The sequence below is a fragment of the Silene latifolia genome, chromosome Y (genome assembly GCF_048544455.1).
Source record: "Silene latifolia isolate original U9 population chromosome Y, ASM4854445v1, whole genome shotgun sequence".
In the NCBI taxonomy this organism is placed as follows: domain Eukaryota; kingdom Viridiplantae; phylum Streptophyta; class Magnoliopsida; order Caryophyllales; family Caryophyllaceae; genus Silene; species Silene latifolia.
In genome coordinates this window covers 231,678,374-231,687,576 of record NC_133538.1, presented here as the reverse complement: position 1 = coordinate 231,687,576, position 9,203 = coordinate 231,678,374, and the positions used below count along the sequence as shown (strand labels likewise).

The 9,203-nt window shown below is 40.5% G+C and overlaps 1 non-coding gene across 1 annotated transcript; it reads left to right on the top strand.

Annotated features, from left to right (window-relative positions):
* Window positions 1-6,827: 6,827 nt before the first annotated feature.
* LOC141637127 (small nucleolar RNA R71) lies at window positions 6,828-6,934 on the top strand. The gene has a single exon (XR_012541689.1). It is a non-coding gene; the product is annotated as a small nucleolar RNA R71 (small nucleolar RNA).
* Window positions 6,935-9,203: the final 2,269 nt, after the last annotated feature.

Genomic DNA, 9,203 nt, shown 5'->3' with positions numbered 1-9,203 from the left:
TCAAATATCCCCAAACCGAACCTTTGCTCGTCCCGAGTAAAGAGGTGACAAAGACTAGGACCAATACTAACCTATCCTAATAATATAGCCGATATGAGACAATTAGCGGGTCTCACTCCGCCCCTTCAACTCACAACAAGACAACCATGAGGTAGGATGCCTTCTATCAAGGCAAGGTGGGTCTTGCCAAAATGGCGACACATCCAAACTTTAAGCACACAAAAACACATAATGGATGCATCTACAAAAAGAATAGCCACTCCCTCATCAAGTGGCGGAGGCACTAAAGAGGAACAAATTTAAGAGCATGTAATCCTTCACAAATACTAGTTCAACAAATTAATAAGTCTAAGAGGATGGCACTAAATCACCTCCAAATGGTGTTAAACTAGACTACTTTCGTCCTCAATTTCCAAATGCTTTCGTCAAGAGCGATCGGATGGTGGTGGAATGATGATCCCTATGATGGTAGTGGCATATGACATGACAAGTCTCGAATTCTCTACAAAAGTAAAGGTCATGGATCGTCCCAAGCTCGACCAAGTGGCTTGACAAAAAGCTTTTTGGGAATGAAATGCTCAAATCTTTATTCACAACGGGTGGATATGACTAGTATTCAAAATTGTCCTCATTTCACTTTCACATTTCAAAAATTTAAGATGGGGTTTGTCCCTTCCGGGCTAGTGTCCTTTGCTTTCGCCAATCGCTTATTAGGCAACCGGTTAACCTCTAGACAATAGCTTTTCGGGGTGATAGTCACTCTGTCTCTGGGCGGCCGAATTCACAACCGTATGGGGGCCCAATTCAATGGATCCCACACCAAAGCACATCGAAGTGGTACGCCTCCATCAAAACAACTTAACTTTCTCAACTTTCAACAATTCATAACATTTGAGGTTTCCTTGGCATTACATTACTTCCACATGACAAAATTTCTTTGAAATGAGCACTTCAAGCTTATTGATAGAAAAATATTTTTGGGTTGCCTTACCACAAGGTCAAACAAGGTCACCTAGACAAGTTAACCAAGTCCACATCGCATCACGGGGTTGGATAGGTGACTCACATGCAAACCCTTGACTAGGCCTTGGGTCATGGGTCAAAAGACACTAGTATGACACTATCTAGGGTGTTTTACAACCATTCTAGTAGGCAAAGTCTTAAGTTGAACAAGTATTTATAATGGCTTAGTTGCTCTTGTCAAAGTTCCTAAATAGGCATTTTTCAAAACATTTCTAACATGCAACTACATGCCATGATGCAACTAATATAAACATCCTAATGCAAGTGATTCTATCAACTATTATGACATATAAACTAAATGCAAGTCCTAAATTCACATTGTTATACCGCATCAATCAAAATAAAGCCACATAGTCATTAACATAGAGAGGAAAAAGGAGATTGGAAAGATCATACCATGCGGTCTTCAATATCCTCATGTCTCGGATGTGGCATAGTCAATCGATGTGAACAAGGATAGAACAAACACAATATATACAAGACAATATATACAAGACTACAAAAGGAAATAAACATGTTTTAGGGTTTTCAATTTTCAAATTTTTATGATTTTTGAAATTTTTCAATTTTTTTGGATTTTTGAATAAGAGTTAAATGTTAGAATTCCCATCCCCACACTAATATGGGCATTGTCCTCAATGGCCAAAATGATGGAAATTATGCAAAGATGATGCATGATTTCTATACTAAATGCAATCTATACTAAGCTACACTACATGATGCATGGTTTTTGTTATGACGGAGAGGATAATTTAGATTACCTCCCGTTGCGTATGCATTAACTTCCCCAAACCGAGTGAGACACTATTGCTAATGTCCAAGGATGGGTATAGTTCATGCACACACTATGCTATGCATGAAACTAATTTGTCATTTTGGATTTTGAAAACGGGAACAATAGAATGAGAACACCTCAATGGTACCGAGGTGTGAGTCCTCTAATGGGGCTAGGACTACTCCAACAATGATCAAAATTAAATATAATACAAAGAGAGAAATAGACAAACCATGAGAGTGTAGGAGTCTCCAAGGCTTGCTAATCTTCCATCATGCTATCATCACCACTTCCCTCATGAGAAGTGGTCACATTACCACTTTCCTTGTCATTTGCTTCTTCACTTTCTTCCTCATCTTCCTCATCATCATCTTCACCATCCTTTTCTTCTTCACTTGCTTCTTCCTCAATATTATCATCAACTTCTTCATCATTTCCAACAACCTCATTGTCACCCAAAACGACCCTAGATGCACCCGGAAATAAGACTTCTCTATCCGCCCAACTAGGCAAAGGACAAGATGGATCAAGTAGTCCTTGCCTAGCTAAATGTAGGAGGGTGGATATTGAGCCAAGTAGGCATTTTTCCGATCTTCATAGGCTTGCTTGTGCATTGCTTGCATGAGAAGAGTCACATAGTCTTTCCCAACTTCAACTCCTTCCGGCTTGAACTCTTCATATTTAAAGGGGTAAGGTGGTATGACAATGGAAGAGGAGGGCATTTCAAGATCACCCTTTTGTTGTTGAATGATATACTCGGCTTCTTTGGAAAGGGGAAGTAGATAATTGGTCCGGTGGACGCTTAGACGGAAAATCTTTGAAGGCAAGGTGAACGATCTAGCTTCACTAGTGAGCCATCCATACTTAGTGTCAAGGGGGTTATGGGCAACCCACTTGAACTTGTGAATCATAGTATGCATATCAACAAGATGGCCACCCTCCTTTGCTTTGTACTTGTTATACTTATTGAAGTTAGGATCAAAGTGCTTGGCTAGGAGTGTAACTAGGCCGCCATTGACAATAACGGTCGTGCCCTTCTTCCCACAATCGATGTTGAGCCATCTATCTACCAAGAGCCTCAAAGAATTGTAAGGCTTGGTGTGCACTCTTCCGATATTCAAAGCCGATTCAAGGAGAATAAAATCAAGTCTTTTGAAATGGTTGGTATCTTTCCTAGCAATTATGGTGTTACCCACGACCTTGTGCCATACTCTTATGCCCGGATGGTGGACCAAAAGAGCACGACTCGCATGAAAATCCTCAAATTTCTTCCCGGAGATTGCCTCCCAAAGAGGTTCGGGGTCATACTTTCCATAACTCTTAAAATAACTTGGTTCATCACTAAGACCCAAAATTTCACCCAATTCCCTAAAGGTAATGCGTCTACTAACATTAGCTAGACGAAACTCGATATTCTCCCTATTCTCAACTTTGGTGACTTTCAAAGAACTTAAAAATTCCAAGGTAAGGGAGGGGTATGTCAATTCCCTTGTTTCAAACAATTTCTTCAACCCCATGGCATTGAAAAAGGCTTTTGTTTGTTCAAGAACACCCAATTTTTCTAAGGTATCTTCACATATGAATTTGGTGGATTGTAATGACTTCATAGCAAACTTGACAAAGGTATTTCTATGGGTATCGGAAATAAAAGTTACCTCCGGATAATGTAAAAGTTGATCAATTACCGGAGTAGAAGGTGTTGTTGCTCCCATAGAAGGTTGTTGTTGTTGTTGCACTTCCAAGTTTGGTGTTGCTACCACCATAGCCAATGCTTTCTTTGTTTGAAGAGCCTTTTGCCTTTGTGAGAGTGCCTTAGCCTTTGGTGCCTTTGTTGCCTTTGTTGCTCCCTTAGTCCTTGCCATTGATGAACTAACCAAGAAAAGAATGAAAAATCTTCAATTTGTAGTATGCCCAAATCGATTTGAAGGTGAAAGGCTTTGCCTTTATGGAAACAAAAATCGACTCAAAGGTTGAAGATTTTGTGCTTGGTTTTGATTTTTGTTGAGGAAGGAGTGATTAATTTGTTGTTGGAAGGATGGTTTGATTTGATTTTGGTGAATGTTGTTGAGGGTTTTTGTTTTTGTGATGGAGAGGATGAGGGTTTTGATGTTGTGGGTAGTGTTTATGAATGAATGAATGAATGAATGAAGGTGGGAGGGGTTTTAAAGAGACCGAAATTTTCGAATCTGCGCAGGGCAATCCGTGCGGATTTCGCCCAATCCGTGCGGATTCTCGCTCTTTCGAACTTTGCAAAACTCGCCTAAAGACGGGCGGATTTGTGACAATCCGCTCGGATTTGCTGAACACGGGACGGGCGGATTTGCTTAAAGACGGACGGATTTCAGTCCAGAAAAATTTTACTTGTTTTCCTCAGCTGCAAAGACGGGCGTCTTTTTTACAAGACGGACGGATTCTTCAAGACGGGCGGATTCTTCACGGGACGCCCGGATTCCGTCACAGTCAAGAATTTTTCAAAATTTAGCTCAGTTCAGGACGGGCGTCTTTTCTGCAATACGCTCGGATTCTGTAAGACGGGCGGATTCTCTGGAATCCGCTCGGATTCTTCCCCTGTGTACACGGATTCAGTTCCATCCGTGCACATTGCATTTCCCATACCGTTCTTCCATTATTTCTTAAAGTCTTGTGTTCATCATTGTGGGGGCACTACTAAGGCATGGATAGCCTAGGCAATTGCCATCCCCACACTAAACTAAAAGCACTACACATCAATTGAAATCGTTAGTCCCTCCCTCACTTCTCTCAAACATGACAATTATTTTGATCAAAGTAAATAAAAATCCAAAGATGACAAAAATGCAATACAAGAATTGAAATGTAAGTTAGGGAGTTAGAAATATTTACAAGCGGTGGTTTAGGGAGGACTCCACCAAACTCTCATTCTTGATGAGATGTCAAGGGGGCATGTCCAAGGTGTTGTTGATGTTGCTCAACACCTTGAAGAAGTAATCAAAAGCTTGTTCATTATCATGGTAGAGGTTCTTAATAGACCGTGGCCCTTGTTGTTGGTCTTGATCGATGGCATTACCAATGTAGGGATTAAAAATCCCTTCAAATTCGTCGTCCCAAAGACCACAAACTTCATTGAGTTGATCATTGAAAATCTCTTGCTTAGATGGAGACGACTCTCCCAATTTCTTCTCTTGGCCAATGAGGCCATCCTCTTCTTCCTTGGTTGATTTTAATGAGCTTTGCAAGCTCTCCTTGTCACAATTCACTTGCTCTTTGAATGGAGCATCTTCAATTTTCTTCTTCCATTGGAGTTCCGTTTTCTTCCTTTCATCTTTTCGGCTATAATGATCAATCATGAAACATGGCTCATGCAAACGAGGAGCTCTCATAGTCTTGTCAAGATTAAAAGTTATGCTTTCATCTCCCACTTCTAGAGTGAGCTCACCATGTTTCACATCAATTACCGCACCGACGGTGTGTAGGAAAGGTCTTCCTAGGATGATTGGAATGTTGGAATCCTCCTCCATATCAACAATGACAAAGTCCACCGGGATGAAAAACTTCCCAATTCGCACGGGGACATCTTCCCATATCCCTAACGGTGTCTTCATCGATCTATCGACCATTTGAAGTGTGATGTTGGTGCATTTAAGCTCTCCCATCCCCAACCTTTTACTCACCGAGTACGGCATGACACTCACACTAGCCCCTAGATCACATAAGGCTTTGTTAATCATTGTGTCGCCAATGGTACACGGTATTGAGAAGCTTCCCGGATCCTTTAACTTTGGAGGTGAACTCCCTTGAAGTATTGCACTACTCACCTTAGTGAAGGCGATAGTCTCAAGCTTCCGGATCGACTTCTTCTTTGTGAGGATATCTTTCATGTATTTCGCATAGGCCGGAACGTGATTGATTAATTCCGTGAAAGGAATTGAGACTTCTAAATTCTTCACAATTTCCATGAACTTTCCAAGTTGATCATCAAATTTGGGCTTGGCTTGACGACTTGGGAAAGGAAGTCTAATCACAATGGGCTCCTTCTCCTTGGCCTTGTCTTCATTTTTCTTTGAACTTTCTTCTTTTGGATTCTCCATCTTTGGAGTTTTGCACAATTTCTTCCTTTTCACTAGCTTCCACAACTTCATCCTCAACTTGCTTCTTCGGTTCTTCATACCTTGTACCACTTCTCAAGTGAATGGCACTAACCGTTTCATGTCTAGGGGGATTACTTTGAGGTGGTAATTGCCCCTTTTGTCTTTGTGAGCTTGAAGATGCTAGTTGAGTCAATTGTGTTTCCAACATCTTGGTGTGAGCTAGAATATTGTTGATGGTGGTTTCCTTTTCTTGGCTATCTTTTTGCATTTGAGTGAAAAATTCTTGTTGATTCTTTTGCATTTGGAGGACCGCTTTTTGGACATCAAAGCCTTGGTCATTTTGGTGATTGTATGGATTTTGATTTTGGTAACCTTGGTTTTGATTGTAAAAGGGTCTTTGATTTTGGTTTCTCATGGGTGGTGGAGTGTATGTTGTTTGAGGGTTTTGAACATTTTGGCTTTTGTATGAGAGATTTGGATGGAATTTGGTGTTTTCATTGTAAAAGTTGGAATAAGGGGTACCACTCTTGTATGCTTGGAAAGCATTCACTTGTTCATTTGTTCCCCTACATTCACCTTGGTCATGTCCCAAAGTTCCACAATTCTCACATATCCCACTTGGGATTGATGAGGATGCCGTCATGGCATTAACATGATGCTTTGATGATTTTGAGTTTTCCTCAAGTCTAGCCATAGCTTGTTCAAACTTCAAGTTGATTGTGTCAATGTGAGCACTAAGTTGAGCACCCAATTGAGTAACGGAGTCCACTTCATGCTTTCCTCCTCTAGTAGCCTTGCGAGGTCTACTATATTGTGAGTTATGGACCGCCATTTCCTCAATCTTGTTCCATGTTTGATTGTCATCAACTTCGGTGAACATTCCATTTGATCCCATATTGAGAATGTTCCTAGAATCTTCATATAAACCATTCCAAAATTGTTGCACCAAAAACCATTCGCTAAGTCCATGGTGAGGACATGAGCGACAAATTCCCTTGAACCGCTCCCAAGCTTCATACAAAGACTCTTCATCCCTTTGCTTAAAACCCGTAATTTGAGCTCTTAGCATGTTAGTCTTTTCCGGTGGGTAGAATTTTTTGTAGAAAGCTAGAGCCAACTTCTTCCAAGAATCTATTCCAAGGGTGGCCTTATCAAGGCCCTTCAACCATTTCTTCGCGGTGCCGATTAAGGAAAAAGGAAATAAGACCCATCTAATTTGGTCTTGAGTCACGCCCGTTTGAGAGATAGCATCACAATAGTCGCAAAAGGTTTCCATATGAGAATGAGGGTCCTCACTAGGCATCCCCCCGAATTGGCTCCTCTCAACTAATTGGATGAAGGCGGACTTGGCAATAAAATTTCCGGTTAGATGTTGCGGTGTAGGAGTACCATTTGGTAGATTCTCCTCGGTGGGTACGGAGTGTGACGAGAATTTTGGCATTGTAGGTGGATTTTGTGAGGTATTGTGTAATGGGTTTTCTTCTCCTTCTATTGCGAAAGGATTGACAAACTCACTAGTGGGTTGGACAACTTCACTAATACCTCGTAAATTCCTCCTAACAACTCTCCTATTGTTCGTCAAGGTTCTTTCGATTTCACGGTCAAAAGGTAACAAATCACCTTGTAACCTTCTAGACATGCAAAATATCAAACAACTCGAAAACAATTAGAACAAACCTTGAGGAGTTTTACTTCCTCAAGGCGAAGAAAGACACAACTAATGACAATAAAAAGAAATCTAAATCAAACAAACACCGTCCCCGGCAACGACGCCATTTTTGATGCGATCCCGCTAAGTGTTCACAAATTAAGATGTGGTCGTTGGTCACGGTCGAATCAAAACACAATTTATAGCTCCACAAACAACTCTACAATTAGTAAAGAGGCAAGTAAAGGTCGGATCCCAAGGGACGGGAGTTGAAATGAGATTTCTATTGTAACTAGTGGTGTCTAAGGGGGTGTCACAAATTGGGTTGATGTAGAAGGTTACTAAACTAAAATAGCAATGAAAATAATCAAGCAAGATGAATTAAAGGGGTGTAAACAATTGATTAAAGGCACTAGGGTGTCATGGGATCATTGGGGAATCATGGGATATGACCATACAAACATGTTCTCAAATTATAAGCAAGCAATTATTGTTGTGATGGATTGAGTTGGGTTATTTCTTACAATCCTAGGAAAGTTTGGGTCCCGGAGCCGAATCGATTAGATTGTACAACACCTACAAGTAGAAGTAATCTTCCCTACTCAACAACATGCATGGTCTAATGAGACTCGAGTTGGGTTATGTCTTACAAGTCTCATTGAAAAGATAGAAGATGATAGTAAATGCAAGGATTCATAGGCTTAGCATTTCATCAAATATAACATGTGCATGAGTTGAGATCAAAACAAGCAAGCAAATAAAACATGAAAGCATATTAATTTAAGCATGAATCATTCCCCATGTTGGTTTCCCCTAATCACCCATTAACCCTAGCTAAGAGACTACTCACTCATTATCATGTTGATCATGCTAGCAAGGTTGTCAATCATACCAACAATATGAAACATGATGAATAAATGAAAATAATTAACAATAATTAAAGAGGGATTAAGAGATTATACCTACTAATGATTCCAATAATAAAGCAAAGATAAAAGAAGTACTTGAATGCTTGATTGAGAGGTTGTCAATCTCCCAACAATAACCCAAATAATCTTCAATTACCCAAAATAAAGGATGAACAAAAGAGAGATTAAAGAACTAAAACTTGGATTAAAACTTGATTAATAGCGATTACAATATTAAAGAGAGATTTGATTGATATTAACTACACTAATTATTGATAAGAAGAACATGCTCCTCTAATTAGACTAATGGGGTATTTATAGTGGAAATTAGGGAGGATGCATTAGGGTTAACTAAGGGCTAAACTAGTAATTACACTTTTTAAGTTGAGCAAGGAGGAGCCGGTATTTTTCGAGAGAAGGGCTTCTTTCTTCGTAGCTTGGAGAAGACAATCCGTCTTTGTGCTAGAATCCAAGGCGGAATAGGGTCGGGACGGGCGGATTTGGGCGTTGGAACCGAGCGGATTCGGGGTAATCCGGCGGATTGTGGAGGGGAATCCGAGCGGATTGTGGCAAAGCCGCTCGGATTGTGCTGCTGCGGGACGGACGGATTGGTGACAATCCGCTCGGATTGTCAGTCAGCAACAAATCTTCTTCTTTTCTTCCCTTTTCTTCATAAATTCCTTGGGGATTTCCTTGGGGACTCAAGGATCTTTTCTCAACATTGCTCTTCTACTATAATATGTACAAAGGCCTTCTAATCTTGTCTCTCCTTGATGCTTGGT